At 37.1% G+C, this 18,559-nt stretch overlaps 2 protein-coding genes across 4 annotated transcripts in view; one reads left to right on the forward strand and one right to left on the reverse strand.

Moving 5' to 3' along the window:
* LOC136029562 (E3 ubiquitin-protein ligase HECTD1-like) overlaps positions 1–18,559 on the reverse strand; it is a 484,457-nt gene that overhangs the window by 282,383 nt on the left and 183,515 nt on the right. The gene's annotated exons all lie outside the window — the stretch shown is intronic.
* LOC136029563 (uncharacterized) overlaps positions 1–18,559 on the forward strand; it is a 384,714-nt gene that overhangs the window by 67,611 nt on the left and 298,544 nt on the right. The window contains exon 1 of one of the 3 annotated variants that reach the window (XR_010618072.1): positions 8,404–8,459. The exons of the other annotated variants lie outside the window; for them this stretch is intronic. The gene's annotated coding sequence lies outside the window, so the exon portion shown is untranslated. Of the gene's footprint in view, positions 1–8,403; positions 8,460–18,559 lie in introns of those variants that run through there. 3 annotated transcript variants of the gene reach the window in all.

Raw genomic sequence — 18,559 nt, forward strand, 5'->3', positions numbered from 1 at the left:
CTTTGCCTTCCGGGCATGGAAGAGTTCATAGAGAATGGCAGGCTGACTGTTAATTTGGATGATGATTTGTCTAGTGCCTCCAAGGGAATTAAAGAATTGATTATTCCTAAGATTAGCATTAAAAAAAGGAGGGTCTCCCCCAAGCACTGATGAAAATCATATTCCTGGGAAAGCTGGCAGAATATGAGGAATACATTCAAGTTTATACAGATGGCTCAAAGACAGTAACAAAATGCAGTTGTGATGTAGTTATACCCTCCCAGAGCCTGTCTCTTTCATACCGTTTACCCCCTAACCTGACAATTTTCTCTGCAGAGCTTATGGCAATTAAGTTTTCACTTCAAGCCATATCAAGCCAAACAGGGAGCAAACATCAGAAGTACATTGTCTGCTCTGATTCACTTTCAGCTCTGGATTACCTCTCACACCAGCAACACCAAGCAAGAAATGTTGCCATTGAGATTGAAAATTTGGTTACTCAACTTGCAAAAAAGGGTATATCTGTTCTATTCATATGGGTTCCAGCACACTGTGGTATAACAGGAAACGAACTAGCAGATCAGGCTGCAAAACAAGCCTCCAAACTAGGCCTGATCGCCCAAACCCCTATCACTGGTCCTGAACTTCTTTCTTCAATTAGCTCAAAAATTTTTGAAGAAGAAGAGGCCTGGCTCCATTCTTCTCATACTCAGCTCCTCGATCTTTATGATTATAAGCAGGCTTCAAAAGAAATGTACCTCACTTCTCGCATCCTTTCTACCTGCCTATTTCGTCTTAGATGTGGCCATGCAAAGACAAAATCAATACTATTCCAGTGGAAAATGGCTCCATCCCCCAACTGTGACACTTGTGGAGTGTATGAAGATATACGCCACATCATCTTTAACTGTAGAAAATACGAAAAAGAGAGAGAAGTACTAAGAAATTGCTGTGAGAAGGCATTTAGTGCATTCACAATGCGTTCTGTTCTGGGACATCACACGTCTCCTCTTTGGGCTAAAAAACTAAGCACAAACCTATTAGGTAGATTTGTTAAGACTACTGGTTTGGTTCATTCCCTATAGGCTAAATTTTTTTTTCTCTCTTTTTTTTTTAATTATTATTCCCTGTTCAATAGGATTTCTAGAATTGCCCCATTTATCATTTTAGATATATTTTATCGACATTTGGTTGTATTGCTATTGGTTATAATGTGTAAATTTGTATTAATTTTTATTATTGTGTTTTACATGTATTTTAATTGATGTTTGACAATGTATAGTTGCAGTATTTTGATTTCCGTTTTTCAACGCAGGCAGTTGCTGCAGGCAAATAACCCCCCTCCATTAGCAAGTCAAGCGATACTGTTCTGGCTCAGTGAATAATGACTAAGTGACACCCAAGCAAGCTAGTGATCATAGAAGGCACAGAACAACTGAGTGATACGAACGCATATGACCTATTGGTCGAACGCGTCAAACCCCAAACAACAACAACAACAATCTTCTTAATTAAAATCGTCTTTGAAATTGAAAATTAACTATCGCCATCTAGATTTAGCCAAGAAAATTCTAAAGTTGATTCTAAGTGAAAACCCAATGGCTTTAGTAGAACGTTTTTTTTTTTTAATTTTGCTTATACTCTGCATACTAACACAACCATATCTATAAAACGATAAAAGCTTGTTGATTTTCAGAAAATTTAAGGTTGGATGTAAAGAAATTTAGAACTGCAATTAAAATATGGCTTTTAGTAATCAGTTGAAGCTTAAATTCATTTTAAGGATGCTGCAACTCCTGACGTTGCCGTAGGAGTTGCTATATCAATTTAGTGCATATATCCATCTAAACTGGATATCAAAATAAGCTAAATGTGATTTTTGAACGTTTTGGCTCCACTTATTAACATTACAATGTCAAAGTTGCCAGTAAAGTATATTTTTAAATCGTTATTCAATTTGCAATTTTCTTTGGCTTTTCAGTAAAATTTTTTAGTCAACTTCAGTTAATCGGAATAAAACTTAGTTGTTTATCATGGACCAGCTTAAATCGGTAATTGTTCTCTGCTTAACTTTTTTAAATGTATTTTAAATTTTTGTTTACGATGGGCTAGAATATGTTCTTCACTGGATAGTGTTTGACGGCGCAACCATGATGGTAAAAGCTTTTTCATTATTAATGACGATGATGGAAAGTTGAGAGAGGCTAAGTGGGCATTAATTCAGGATCAATTTGTCAAAAGAAAATAAAGTATATCTAACCAGTCGGAAATATAATAGATTTTAATTTATTTTTGTTTATTCTTTTGCCTTAATGAAGAAAGATAATATACAATTATATGAATGAATGAGTCTGTTGATAAGCTCACAGATCAGTGACACAAGGCGAGAAATACAAATAAAACATAAGTAAAGGAAGATATCAAAAATATGGAGTGAGCTATATTTCCATTCAATGGCAAATACCATTAGTTTGACTTAGATGGCGTTGAGCTGAGCTTTTAGCCTTATTAGTGAGAGAGAGACAAAGATTGGTTTATTAATATAACTAAATTTAAAAAAAATGTTTTTTTGACTAAAAGTAAGGAGCGTCATTAAAACTTAAAATGAACGGAAATTACTCCATGTTTGAAAGGGACTGTTCTCTTCTCGACGCCCCGCTCTTTGCGCTAAAGTTTGACTCTTCCCTCAATCCTACTTTTTTAACAGTAAAAAAATTTAAAGTAGTCACACAGTAAGTCATACAGTAGTCATTTACAGTAGTAAAACAGTAAGTCATACACGGAGTAATATCTTTTTTTTTCAAGTTTTAATGTCGCTCCTTACTTTCAGTTAAAAAAACTAGTTTTTTTTTATTTAATTTCTGAATGTTTTTGAATTAATGCATGTTTGATTTTGGCTCTTCGCTCATAAATTATTAAAATGAAATTTGTATATTAATTCTTTTTTGGCTAAATGGTTTTCTCTTAGTTTTGACCAGACGATTTTGAGAAAAAAGGGGTGGGGGAGGAGGCCTAATTGTCCTCCAATTTTTTAGTTACTTGGAAAGGCAACTAGAACTTTAAATTTTTAACGACCTTTTTTATTAGTAAAAAAATACACGTAACTTAAGAATTAACTTACGTAACGAACTTTTATATTCTCATATTTTTAGAATGTGTATGAGAGGGGTTTGTCCTCTCGTTAATACTTCACTCTTTACACTAAAGCTTAAATTTTGTACCAACTCTTTAAAAATGACCTCTAAATCAGAATTGCCGTAAAATAAATAGTTGAAATTACTTAAAAATATTTTAGAGTAAAGAGCAAGGTTTTTAGGAGGAGATGAACTCCTCATATGCGTAATAATCTCTGTTCGTTTTAAGTTTTAAAGTTGCTCCTTACTTTCAGTTGAAAAAACTTTTTCATATTTATTTTTTCATTGTTTTTTTTATAATAATGCTAGAAAATCCTGCGCCCCCTTCATTGAATTTATCTCCCCCCATGAAATATTCCTCCAAGAAAGATCCTCCCACATAACCCCCTCCCCTCGACCAAAATAATTTCTGTTTGTTTCTATTTCTAATTATTTCTCCTTATTTTCAGTAAAAAGCTTGTTTTAAAATTTAATTTCTTTAAAGGATAAGTTGTGGACATTTTTTTCATTAAAATTTTAGCATTACTCAGATATTTGATGATCCTTTTCCTCCGTTTAATTATTAACGGCTTCGTATCGCCGTAAATCGAAACTGCTACCAAGCAAAAAAAAAAACAGGTAAAAAAAAGGTAAAAAAAGGAAGGAACAAAATACATAAAAGTAAATAAAAAAGTTTACTGCCAAAGTAAAACAGTAAATATCTTTTCATTTTTTTAGTTTATTTTTTTATGTATGCTACATTAGCTGCTGAACTGATAATGATTGTTGAACTGAAACTGAACTGAAAACATAACAAATATTCATATAAACAATTCGTCTTCTTTCCTGCTTTATCCAGAAAATGAGACTAGATTTGACCCAAACTTCTGAAATTTTGTACGACTCTCACAAAAACATAACAAAAATGCATATAAATATATTTTTAATGCGTCTTTAAAAATTTCTTTTTATTGTGTTGGTATTATGTTGGCTTTGATGAAGTAAATGAATGATTACGGTTTTGATCCTGTAAAGTTATCAGTATGCCGGGAAATTAAAACTTCAACCGAGTCTGTTGGTTTTTGAATTAAAATTGAATAGTGGTGGGCATCAAGTCTTGGCTAATTGTAAAAAAAAAACCTAAAAAAAAATATTTGTAAAATATAAAAAAAATTTGTTAAAATGTATTTTTGTTACTTTTTACAAGTGGCAAAATTTTAGGAGGGGGGCTCAAACTGGGTACTCCCCTCCCCCTTTGACACGGCCCTGTCCTTAGCTATGCCTAGCTTATAGCTATGGCAACTACACGTATCTTTACCAAATCCTGAACTACCAACTATACTATTCAAACATAGTTAATTTACATAAAGTGATAAAGACTGATCAAAGACTTTTAAATCCATGCAAAAAATTTAACGTTGCATTTTGTTGCAGTAATTTTGGAATTTTGGTAGCAGTAATTTGATTATTTTTACTGCATTTGAGTAATTTTGGCTTCATCAGAGCTACAGTTATTCAATAAGCGCTATAGGATTTTAATCGGAAAAGTAAGGTTTACGTACCATCTCCTTAGACAAAGCAATTTCTATCGACTACTTCTAACTCTTTTCTTCTATCTTATTTGGCTCCAATGATATTTTGAAGTTTCTCTTTATTCGAAAACGTCTTTTGTTCCCTGTTTTCCTTACAAAAGTTCTTGTTAATTTTAAAAAGTAATTAAAAATCTTTAACTCTATTAAAAACTCTTTCTCTTAACTCTATTTTTAAAACAGTAAGAAACTTTAGCGTAAAGAGGGGGCTGTTGACGAGGAAAAGCCCTTTTCATATACGGAGTAATGTCCGTTCGTTTTAAGTTTTAATTTTACTCCTTACTTTCATTTAAAAAACACTTATTTTTTTATTTAATTTCTGGACGTTTTTGAATTAATGCATGTTTTGATCTTGGCTCTTCACACTTTAATAATTAAAACGACATTTGCATATTAATTTTTTTTACTAAATGGCTTTCTCATAGTTTTAATCGGAAGATTTTGAAAAAAAAGGAGCGAGGGAGGAGGCCTAGTTGCCCTCCAATTTTTGATTACTTAAAAAGCCAACTAGAACTTTTAATATTTTACGAACATCTTCATTAGTAAGAAATATACGTAACTTAAGAATTAACTTACGTAACGAACTTCTATATTCGTATGTTTTTATTGCGTGTATGAGGGGGCTCAACCCTCGTCGATCGCTTACTCTTTACCCTAAAGCTTAAATTTTGTCCCAATTCCCTAAGAATGACCTCTTAATCACAAAGGTCGTAGAATAAATATTTGAAATTACTGAAAATACTTTAGCGTAAAGACTGAGGTATAACGAGGAGGTAAACCCCTTTTATGCGTAATAATTTTTGTTCGTTTTAAGTTCTAATGCTGCTCCTTTCTTTCAGTAGAAAAAACTTTTCATATTTATTTTTTTCACTGTTTTTTTCAAATACTGCTAGAAAACCCTGCGCCCCCTTCATTGAGATTCTCTTCCCCCATGACAAGTTTCTCCAAGGAAATATCCTCCCACGTAGCCCCCCCTCATATATCCCCCCTAAACAAAAAAAAAAAACCCTGAAAACGTCTATACACTTCCCAGTAACCATTACTATATGTAAACACAGGTTAAAGCTTGTAACATGCAGCCCAGCAAGTTTCAAGCTTGCAAGTCATCCCTAAAGACATAGTTATTAGGTTCTTCGACTATGGTGAATAAAATGGCTATCTCAGAATTTTGATTCGGTAACTTTTGGGAAAAAATGAGCATCGGAGGGGGTCTAAGTGCCCTCCAATTTTTCCCATGGAAAATTTTCCCATAGAAAATTTTTCTGTAAAAAATTATTCCACAGAGAGCTCATCCCGCATAAAATCCCCCTTCCACTGAAATATTCCCTATACCATTCCAAGGCCGCTGAAAATTTTTCCTGGACAACTCTCTCGGAAAATTTCCACATGCAAAATTGAGTTGGTAAAATAAGTAAGACATATAAAAAGGATTTCTTATAGGAATTCTGTTTAATCCCCCGCTATAAATATATCCTGGAAAGTTCACCCCCAGAACCTTCTCTCCTCAAAGAAAATTCTTTCCATGGAAATCCACCCCCTATCAGATCCCCCTCGACCCACCGAAAACTGTATGGATACTTCCCAATAAAAAACATAGTACATAAACAATGGGCAAATTTCATAACTTACAGACCCTTTCCCAGGGACTGTGGGTGGTCATTTTACCCCGAAAGGTATAATTATTGCTTCTTTAAACTATGTTGAACAAAATGGCTATCTCAAAACTTTGATCGGACGACTTTGGGGTGAAAAGAGGCGTGGGAGAAGGGCTGCGTACCCACCAATCTTTTCGGTCATTTTTAAGGGGTACTAGACCTTTCCCGTTCGATTGCGCCCTCTCTCAATGGTCTAGGACCATTGTTCTGGGATCAATTTCTAGGATGATTGATTCGATACGATACATCCTGAAAAAAAGACAAAAAAAAATAAATAAACACGCATCCGTGATCTGTTTTCTGGCAAAAAAAAAAGAAGCAAAATTCCCTATTTTTGCCGACAGGAGCTTGTAATCTCTGCAATAGGGTTCTCTGATACACCGAATCTGATGGTATAATTTTAATTAAGATTCTTTGAATATGTGGGTTTTTTTTCTCCCTTACTGAAAAGCCAACAATTTTTTTCAGGCTCATAGTGTTTGATGAGTAACACTAAACTTAATGAATCTCATATATTTGGAGTCAGCATAAAAAGTCAATTCTTTTGAAAATTCTGAGTTTTAGAGTTTGGGTTACTATTGAGCCGAGTCGCTCCTTACTGTATTCAATAAAAAAAACAGGTTTTTTTTAACGGAAAGTAAGTAGCGACATTAAAACTTAAAACAAACAGAAATTACTTTGTATATGAAAGGGGCTGCTTTCTCATCAACGCCCCGCTCTTTACGCTAAAGTTTGACTCTTTCTCTTAACTCTACTTTTTAAAACAGTAAAAAGCTTTAGTGGAAAGAGCGGGGCTTTGATGAGGAAGTAGCCCCTTTCATTTACGAAGTAATTTCTATGGTGATTGTAATATCTGTGGTAGAAGTAATTTTGTGGTGATTGTAGTCAAAGCGAATTTCGTAACCAAGAAATCATGCCAGGAAGAGGAAAGGGTGGAAAAGTGAAAGGAAAGGCAAAGTCTCGGTCAAATAGGGCAAGTTTTAAATTCCCAGTTGGAAGAATCCACCGTTTTCTGAGTAAGGGCAACTATACGGAGCCAGTTGGTGCAGAGTTGCCACCCGTTTACCTTTCAGCAGTGATGGAGTATTTGGCGGCCGAGATCCTTGAGCTTGCTGGCGGTGCTGTACGAGACAAAAAAAACTCGCATCATTCCTCGTCACCTTCAGCTTGCCATTAGAAACGACGAAGAACTCAACAAGCTCCTGTCGGGGGTTACCATTTCTCAAGGACGCATTTTGCCCAACATTCAAGTAGCCCTTGTACCAAAGAAGATTAAAAAACTGGCAAAGGCTTAAATGAACTTCAGCCCTTGGCCCTGCTACAAGTTAACCAACAGCCTACAAATTAAGGGCTACAAATTAATTGAATAACAGTGTAGCACGTGACCACGTGGAAAGGACAAAGCTATGAAAAGTAATAAACTGAATGTAAAAAGGAAGAAAAAAGGGTTTCACATTTAGTTAGTTACAAATGCACAAGAATATACTGGAGGCGGGGGAGTAATTTTTTTCTTAAAAAGGTCATAAATTATACCCCGCCCTAATCTAAATTAATTTTCGAGACTTGCCCTTTTATTAAAAGAAATCAAGTTTGCTTGCGCATTGATCTAGTTACAATGCATAGGAATTTATTATAGGGGAGGGAGCCCACTTCCCCCAAAAACCAATAGATTTTACACGAAATCAAGGAGCTGTTTCAAAAACAAGAGCCAGTTCAGAGACCTTCTAATTCTACAAATTTAAACTAGGAATATATAGGGTAGTCATCAAAGGTATAAAAATGTTGGGGACTGGCCGCTTTGTTCCGGAAGGAAAAAAGGTGAAAAAAAATTTAAAAAAAAAGAACAAACATGGTTTGATTCTTTCTAAATGTTATTCTACTGAAAAAATGCTTCATAAACCCATAAGCCCGCGACCTTAACAGCTTAGTCTTCTTAACATCAATTATCAAACATATTCTTGTATCCTGTACTCGCAAAACCTTTAGAAATTCCTTCATTCTAAAACTCCTGCACACTGTAGGTGTGCATAATAACGTGTTCTGTATTGAAACATCAAATTGTCCTCTTCGGAAAACCATGGTCAACAGAATATAGCTACAACAATCACATCGTGCACTCTCCAGTAAGTCTTTAATCAATCTTATAGAGATGTACCCCTACATGCTATAAAATCTATACTTGGGAGGAGGGGGTAGAAAAATGAACCTTTCCCTTCTTCTGTAAGACTGCAAATTTAAAAGAAATTCCGACGACCTTTAATTCTAGAAACACAAATTTGGTCCATAAAAGTTTTTTTTTCATTTCCTTTTTTGTCATTAGACCCCCCCACAATCCCAAAGTTTAATGTTTGAACGAATCAAAAGGAAAAGTTTTGACGAAGAAAAGTCTGAAAAATTCTGAAAAATTAGACAAAATGAGGCATTTTTAACCTACGAACAGGTGATCGGATCTGAATGAAATTTGATATTTAGAAGGATATCGTGTTTCAGAGCTCTTATTTTAAATCCCGACCGGATCTGGTGACATTGGGGTGGGGGAGTTGGGAGGGGGAAACCTAAAATATTGGAAAACACATGGAGTGTAGGGATCGGGATGAAACTTGGTGGGAAAAATAAGCACAAGTCCTAGATACATAATTGACATAACCGGAACGGATCCGCTCTCTTTAGGGTAGTTGGGGGGGGGGGGTTAATTCTGAAAAATTAAAAAAATGAGGTATTTTTAACTTATGAACGGGTGATCGCATCTCAATGAAATTTGATATTTATAAGGATATCGCGTCTCAGCGCTCTTATTTTAAATCCTGACCGGATCTGGTGACGTTGGGGGGGTTGGGAGGGGGAAACCTAAAATCTCGGAAAACACTTAGAGTGGAGGGATCGGGATGAAAGTTGGTGGGAAAAATAAACAAAAGTCCTAGATACATGACTGACATAACCGGAACGGATCCGCTCTCTTTGGGGTAGTTGGGAGGGGGGGGAGTTAATTCTGAAAAATTAGAAAAATTGAGGTATTTTTAACTCACGAATGGGTGATCGGATCTTAATGAAATTTGATGTTTGGAAGGATATCATGTAGCTGGAAGTAGGGAGCAGCATTAAAACAATAAACGGACAGAAATTATTACGTATACAAGAGGGTTCGTCCCCTTCACAGTACCTCGCTCTTTACGCTAAAGTATTTTTTAGTAATCTCAACTATTTATTTTACGGCCTTTGTCATTCTGGGGTCATTCTTAAAGAATTGGGTATAATCCGGGTAGCAAGTTTCAAATTCGACATTCTTTGTACAAGTATGTCATTAACACAGTTTCATTTTTTATTTGATAATTTATAGCTAAGGCTTGGATTTGACGGTCTCGATTTTAAGAACATCAGCCCTATTCCCTGTTTTTGCACTCCTTCCTTCCTACCTGAGCAACTAAATTCTATATTACCGGTCTGTATCTTAAGGGCGGCTCTTTCTGACTCAAACAGAGGAAAAAAATGTTATATACAATCCCCAAATTCTTTATTTATCCATCCATAAAAACACTCATCAAGCATTTTCTTTTCATTAATGATCATTTTTATGGCACTTGGTATTAACCAAGTGACATATAGCAATCACAAATTCTATCGGTCTTTCTGTCTGTCTGTCAGTCTGTCGGTCCCGGTTTTGCTTTTGTAGGCACTTCCAGGTAAGCTAGGACGATGAAATTTGGCAAGCGTATCAGGGACCGGATTTGACCCTCTGTTTTCCCGATTTGACCATCTGTGGGGGGGGAGTGGGGGGGCGGTTAATTCGGAAAAAAATAGAAAAAACGAAGTATTTTTTACTTACGAACGGTTTATCATATCTTAATGAAATTTGATATTTGGAAGGATATCGTGTCTCAGAAGGGTTATTTTAAATCCTGACCGGATCTGGTGACTTTGGGGGGAATTGGAAGGGGAAACCTAAAATCTTGGAAAACGCTTAGAGTGGAGGGATCGGGATGAAACTTGGTGGGAAAAATAAGCACAAGTTGTCGATACATGATTGACATAACCGGAACGGATCCGCTCTCTTTTGGGGTAGTTGGGGGGGGGGGGTAATTCTAAAAAAATAGAAAAATGAGGTATTTTTAACTTACGAACGAGTGATCGGATCTCAATGAAATTTGATATTTAGAAGGATATCGTGTCTCAATGCTCTTATTTTAAATTCTGACCGGATCTGGTGACATTGGGGGGAGTTTGGGGGAACCTAAAATCATCGAAAACGCTTAGATTTGAGGGATTGGGATGAAACTTTGTGGGAAAAATAGGCAGAAGTCTTAGATACGTGATTGACATAATTAGAACGGATCTGCTCTATTGGGGGGGGGGGTTAATTCTCAAAAAATAGAAAAAATTACGTATTTTTAACTGACGAAGGAGTTATCGGATCTTCATGAAACTTCATATTTAGAAGAACCTCGTAACTCAGATCTCTTATTTTAAATCTCAACCGGATCCAGCGTCATTGGGGGGGGGGACCGGAAATCTTAGAAAATACTTAAAGCGGAGAGATCAGGATGAAACTGGATGGGAAGAATAAAAACCTGTCTAAGATACGTGAATGACATAACCGGACCGGATCTGCTCTCTTTGGTGGAGTTGGGGGGGGGGGGGTAATTCGGTAAAATGAGGTATTTGTAACTTACGAACGGGTGACCATATCTTAATGAAATTTGATATTTAGAAGGATCCTGTGTTTTAAAGCTCTAATTTTAGATTCTGACCAGATCCTTTGACATTGGGGGAGCTGAAGGGGGAAAACGGAATTCTTGGAAAATGTGAAAATTGGGGTATTTGTATCTTACGAATAGGTGATCGGATCTTAATGAAACTTGATATATATAGAAGGATCTTATGTTTCGGGTGCTCTATTTTCGACTCGAATTGGATCTGGGGACATGTGGGGGTTGGAGGAGGGAAGCAGAAATCTTGGAAAATGCTTAAAGTGGAGAGATCGGGGTAAAACTTGATGGGAAGAATAAGCACAAGTTCTAAATACGTGATTGACATAATTGGAACGGATCCTTTCTCTTTGGAGGAGCTGGGGGGGGGGGGTGTTAATTTGAAAAATATAGGTACTTTTAACTTAAGAACGGGTGACCTGATCTTAATGAAATTTGATATTTAGAAGCATTTCATGTCTCAGAGCTCTTATTTCAAATCCTGACAAGATTTGTTGACATTGGGGGGAGTTGGAGGGGGAAATCGGAAGGGGGATCCCTGTATATCCCCGATAATCAGCAGTCAAAAATCCATTCCTGCTAATACCAATTTTGTAGCTGAAAATTCATGCAGTCGAGGTGTGGACCGGTCAATCCAGTCTATTTCAAGACCAAATAACCATTCAACTGAAGTAATTCCAAGTGACAATATATCTGACGTCACAAGCCAGCCACTCAATGCACGCGATTTTGATAAGACTTTTGTGTCAGAGACAGGCATGTCGTAGTTAATCCGATATTATTCTTCGCTCTTGATTCGTTGAAAGCAGGAATAAGTGTTGATAACAAAATAGTAGAATAACAAAATAACTTAGATCAATACTGACTGAAATGATGCTACCTGATTGGGAGCATGATATTTTTTATCAGCAATCAGTGGTATTTGGAATCCTATGAATAAATCCATGCATTTAATATCAATATTATTGAAACGGCAAATCACACTAAAAAATAAAAAAAAAACTTAGATCAACACTGACTGAATTGATGCTACCTACGCAATGGCAGGATTCTATCGTTTAGAGGAGTTGAATGTAGCGAAAACGTTGCTCGCATGTCTATGTCGTAAAGCTGGTAGATTGCAAGAAAGGAGAGGAAAAACAGCTGAGAAGATTACTGCCTCGGACATAATGCGTGTTATCATAGAACTTGATTCGAAACAGTTCATATGGCCTGTAATCGTCCCACGGAGCTTTAATGAATGTCCAGTATTAAAGCCTGACATCAGCGTCGGGCTTGATAAACTTGTTTATGACTATTCCCGAAAGCTTGAAAAAACACTATTGAGCGTGTCGAATCTAATTTAGAGAAAAAAATAACGCCTGGCAATGATCTTGATATCAATACCCCCACTGTGCCCCACCATGAATGGCCGCCTCTCCCACTAAAGACTGTCCCATTAGTTTAGTATGAGTATGAGTCTAGCATACTAGTTTAGTATCTGAACTAAAAGGAACTAGCTTATGAACCTAATCGGATTACTTTTTGTGCTGTATTGGGTTAGATTGCGCAATTAACTTGCGGACTTAATTTTGAGGGATTGCTCACTTCATACAAAGTGAGTTATTATTAGTGTATAATTGAATATAATGGTGTTATTGCTGATTAAAAACTGTGAGTAAGACTGATTAACAGTTTGTGAATCTGCAGTATCTCGTCGGAATAAATGACGGGAAAAAAGCCCCTAAGGCTACCACCCGAGAAGGATACTCCCACTGAAACCCTTAGCCGGTCGCCATTCCAACCTACCTATAAAACTCTTCCTAGAACCCCCCCCCCCCCAACTACGCGATCCAAAACTGTTAGCCACTTGTCAGGAATTCAGGCCTTAGCCGAAACTAACTCTAATGAAAGAGGGGAGACGCCTGACAAAAAGAGGAAAAAGGATGAAACTCGTTCACCAACGATAGTGCAACGCCTCTCTTCAAGTGTCCCAGAAAAAAATGCTAACGATCACCCCAATTATTATACTGTCTCAATCAAGAAAACCAATGGCCAACCCTTTTCAAAAGATCGAATAATGCAAATTAGGAAAGCTGTCTTTCTGATCACCAAGGTGAATTTTGAACTTGTTTTCAAGCAGGACGAGTCTATTGATATTTACTTTACGTCTTCTCAGGCGGCAGACCATGTCCTGTCAAAATCCAAAGAAATAATTCTTGATGGCTCAAAAATTTTAGCCACAAAAAAAGATGTGGAAAAGTTACACAAGTATGTGCTGTATGGTGTTGATACCAGTTTAAAAGTGGAGGAAATACAAACTGAACTAATAGATTCTTCAGGTGTTCTCATCAATCCTTCAACTGCTACAAGGCTAAGTTTAAACAAAGAAGGTTTTCTTCACCCTAGCCGTTCAATCCTCATTTCCTGCAAATTTGAGCTAAGTGGAGAAATATTCTTGTACGGTATGTCTCTTTTTTACAAGATTTATAAGCCTAAACCCCTACAATGCTCCACTTGTCTGGCCCACGGCCACAGCAAAAAACACTGCAAACAGTCCCATCCGTCTTGCCTTAAGTGTGGGAAAACAGGCCACGCAATTAGTGAATGCCCTGAGTCAGACTCTTTCTGCAGAAATTGTAACCGTTAGGGACACACAGCCCTCCAAAAACAATCTTGCCCAGCTCACCAAAAGCGAGTTGTAATCCTTAGAACATCTGATAAAATGAACCTACCCTACTCAGTTGTAGCTGCAAGAATCCCTTGGCAACCCACACCCCATCGGCCCAGTAGAAGCCAAGCAACAGTTGCTGTAGCAGATGCAAAGACAGTATCTTTTCCAAAAGAGGCAAATAATGTTCATACTCAACGTTCTAGTCAGTCCCCCCATCCCTTACCTAAGTTTACTTCAACATCCTGCCCTCCAAAAGATTCATCTAAAAATAGCCAAGAATGGCAAAGGCTTGCAACTTATATCACAGTCAGTCACTTAATTGAGGTTAGTAATGAAGCTGAGGAAACCAAAAATATTCTCAAGAAGAAAGCTATCACTAAACTCCTAGGTGAAGACATACTAGAAACAGCTATGGCTCAATTATCCTCCATGAAAAAGGACATAGATTCCACATCAAAGCTAGTTAAGCCTGTAGACTCAACTGCAAATCAAATCAATGCAGGCTCTGAAATTGCCACAACCCCCAAGACGGTAGTCGATGCCACCGCCCTAGTCAAAGGCAAGAAATCTAAGAAAAAAACGGCAAACTTTCCATCCCAGTCCAAAATTACCACCAATGATATTTCCTCGGCTGAAGAATATTTCCAATATTCTAATCAAGGAGATGATGAAACTCAGACCACAATGGATATTTAAATGTGTACTACACAAGATTTTACGTTTCTCATGAATTTATCACTGTGCAGTAATGTTGTTTTTAACTATTAGGATGACCAAAATAATTTGCCCACCAGCCCCTTAGCTAGCCCCGATAGCCCTTTAAACCAAATTAACTGTGAATATCTTGACACTTTTGATTTTGTGAAAAATTTGAAACCTAAGCTAATGGAACAGACCAAACTTAATGTAATTTGCTTTAACATCAGAAGTATACGGGATAAGTGGTCTAATTTTAAAGACTTAATTTTAATTAATGGTTACTGCCCTTTCGACGTAATTGGAATAACGGAAACGTGGCTTTCAGAAATTGATGATAAGAATGAATTTTCCCTCCCTGGTTTTCAAGCTATTCATATTGAAAGAAAATTAACCAAGTCCTCTGGCGGCATTTCTCTTTACATCCGGTCAAGTCTGAAATTCACCAGGCTATTAGACTGTGAATCCTTATTCTCGCAACCTATAAATAATAGATGCATTTATTCAATAATCGTAGACATAATTGTTGACGAGAATTCTTTTATTTTTTTCATTATTTTATAAGCCCCCCTCATTTCCGACCCCTTTCTTTTGTAACCTGTTTGATGATTTTTCTAGTTTTATCAATTTACCACAAAAGAAGGCAATAGTTTTTGGGGACTTCAATTGTAATTTACTAAATGTTAGCAATAATAATGATTGTGATACCTTTTTTGAAACATTCACCTCAAGTGGTCTTCTTCCCACAATCCTTTTTCCTACTAGAGTTGATCTTGTGAGGTCTACAGCTACTGTAATTGACAACATTTTTGTATCCACTTCCCTGGGAAACCACCTGTCCTCCAAAATAATATTTTCTGACCTGTCAGATCACTATCCAATCTATCTCTCGCTACCCTCCCTACCAACTACTCAGCCCTCTAGAACTAAAACCCCTACGTATAATAGAATATATAATACTGTGAATATGAACAGGTTCACAGATCGTTTGAAATCCTTCGACTGGTCCAAGGTTTTGGATTGTCAGGATGTTAATTCAGCCACAAATGGTTTTACACAGGGACTGAGTGATCTTATCAGTTCAACCTTTCCAGTTCTTAAATCAAACAGAAAAACTACCCATATACGCCCCTGGATGTCTAATAGTCTGATAATCTCTTCATACCGAAAAAATGACCTATATAAGTTAGCTTGCAAAACCAGTAACGTTATTGACCTGACTGATTATAAAAAATACAAAAATTTATATACCAAACTTGTCCGGGAAGCAAAAAAAAATTATTATTATTCGAAAATCTCTCATTGCAAAGGGAACTTGCAAAAAATTTGGTCAACAATAAATGAAATTCTTTCAAAAAAAAGAAATTCAAGATCTGTACCTCTTAACCTTAAGGACATCAGTGGCAGATTAATTGACCCAAGTTCAGTACCGGATGCTTTTAATAATCATTTCACTAATATTTCAAATGCTAACTCCTGTTCCTTCTCCCAGTCAGTACAACCTAGCAAGAATCCTGGAGCCATGTTTTTCTCTCCAATTGATCGTATAGAGTTGCTTCAAGTTATCAAATGTCTCTCTAATAGTTTACACCTGACTTCTTTGGCATAAGTAATAGGCTTCTTAGGACCGTATCTTCCTATGTTTGTGAACCCATTGTGCACATAGCAAATCTGTCTATGACCAATGGAGTCTTCCCAGAAATATTTAAATCAGCAATTGTTATCCCGATTCATAAAAAAGGCGATCCGTCTGAGATAAGTAATTATCGTCCAATCTCACTTCTCCCAGTTATATCTAAAGTGCTCGAGAGAATTATATTCCGACGTCTGTCTCCCTTTTTACTTTGGATTCATTCTTCAGATTCGTTGATTTCTCCTCATCAATATGGCTTCCGTTCCAAATTTTCAAGTGCTCATGCACTAATAGACGCCACACAGTTTATACGTTCCCAACTTGACCTTAAAAATACTGTATTGGGCTTATTTCTGGACTTTTCTAAGGCCTTTGATATGGTTGATCACAGTGTTCTATTAAGTAAACTCAACAACTTAGGGATTCGTGGAGTTCCTTTCTCATGGTTTGGCTCTTATCTCTCTGGTAGAGTACAGAGTGTGAGTCTGGGTGGGTTGACTTCACATCCCCTACCTGTCCGAAGGGGCGTCCCTCAAGGCTCTGTTCTTGGTCCAATACTTTTCTCCTTTATATTAATGATTTGGTTACGGACCTGGGTCCATCAGTGCACCCAGTACTTTTTGCTGACGATAGCAACTTTTTCATCACCGGTCCTAATTTACCATCCGTCGTCGCCTCTACTCAAACCCTTCTGAATAGAGTACAGGAGTGGTGTCTAGTTAACTGCATGACCATTAACATCAAGAAAAGTCAGGTTGTATTATTTCGAACCCCTTACAAAAAAAAATGAAGCTCAGCAAGCACTTGGCCTAAAATATTCTACCAATCTCCTCCCACAGGTCGAAGTTGCCAAGTTTCTTGGTGTCCACATAGACTCCTCCCTATCATTTGCAACACACGTGTCCTACATCAGAGCCATAATTTTGCGACAGGTAAGTATGATTAATCGTGCGAATTATTTTCTTCCTCCCGATATCCTTGTCACCCTTTATTACTCTTTTATTTACCCATATATCTCATACTGTGGATCTGTTTGGGGTAACACTTTTCCTTCAGTTACCAATAAATTAAAATCTGCCCAAAACCGTGCCATCAAAGCAGTTTTTCGGCTGCCCCGACTATATCCCACCCAGGACTTGTACTCCGATTTTGGTATTATCCCTCTTGAACAAATCATCAAAAAATTAAATCTATACCTTGCATACTCCGATTACCATCTTCCTCCTCAATTATTATCTTATTTTAATATTAATAATTCTGAAGGCCTCTGTCTCCGTTCATCCAACCGTTCCTTCATTGTCCCCAAGTGTGTCTCTAGTTCCGCCCAGCGATCCCCCATTTATAAATCTATACTTCAATGGAATATAATACCCTCCAGTGTCGAGCTATCCACAAGTTTTCGCACGCTGTATAACAATGTACTAAAATTTTGATATTATAACTCTCTAAATTCTTATTCAATTTGCTTTAGTTACCCATGTTTTCTCTTTTCTTTTTTTTCTCTCTTCTTCATTTTCATTTTTTTGTGGTTATGGTCCTCAACAAGTTCGCTTCCAGGATCTTTATTATTATTGGTGTTATATTTTAGTTTTATTTGAATAAATTGAATTGAATTAGAGACCATAGTGATAAAAAACCCACCCGCTCTCCTACTGAAGGATCCTGTCTGCCGCAAGAAAGAATTTGATAAGACAGGGTGTGCAAATATTCATTCTGTTAAAGCGACTAAGGTATGTGTTATGGTATGGGTACCATGGTATGATGTACCTTGACATGGGTACCATGTCAAGATGCATCGAAGCTCAGTTGTGATCTAAAGGGTAATTTTCCTGAAAGCATAATATCTTCCAAGCCTCGGCAATTTTTCGGAGTTATCAGGAGTGTGGTAGTCCCCGAAGCCGCGCCGAAAGTCGGCGGGGCGCCGCCTAATATAACTCAACGGGCCGCCGCCGAAAATAAGTCGGCGCGCCGCCGTGAGGCTCGGTGGCGGCGGTCCGCCAATGAATAACTGCCGCCGATTTTTATTGGGTCCTATATACCTTCTCCAAGTGAGTACAGCTATAACTACGGACGTTCTATTGTCTTTGCCATCTGTGGGCGATTTTACTCAAGCTACGTTCGGCTTTGAAGAGGAAGATGAAATACAAGAAGTGGAGATCAGGACGACGAATTTTTAACTACAGAGAGAAAGACAACAAACTTCTGTCACTGAAACTTAAATGTAAACAACAGAATTCTGGGTTAAAGGGCAGGATGATTATCCAAAATACAGATACCATTAATTATCTAATTCGCTAAGTTGTTAACTTTAGTCACAGTAAGTGCATGATTATGAAAATGGCACAGTGCAAAGCCAACAAATGTTCAAATAAGTATACTGTACCATTACTGTATGGTACATTTCCATTTCTTGGTAAAGAGGCTGTGTAATGCAGTCTAGCATGTAAAGTATCACTTGTACACAAATCCTTGAATTTCAGGCATAGTACCCCAATGTGTAGGCATGGTCCTCATACCTTGGGGTACTATGCCCTGCAG

The sequence above is a fragment of the Artemia franciscana genome, chromosome 7 (assembly GCF_032884065.1).
Source record: "Artemia franciscana chromosome 7, ASM3288406v1, whole genome shotgun sequence".
NCBI classification, from domain to species: Eukaryota; Metazoa; Arthropoda; class Branchiopoda; order Anostraca; family Artemiidae; genus Artemia; species Artemia franciscana.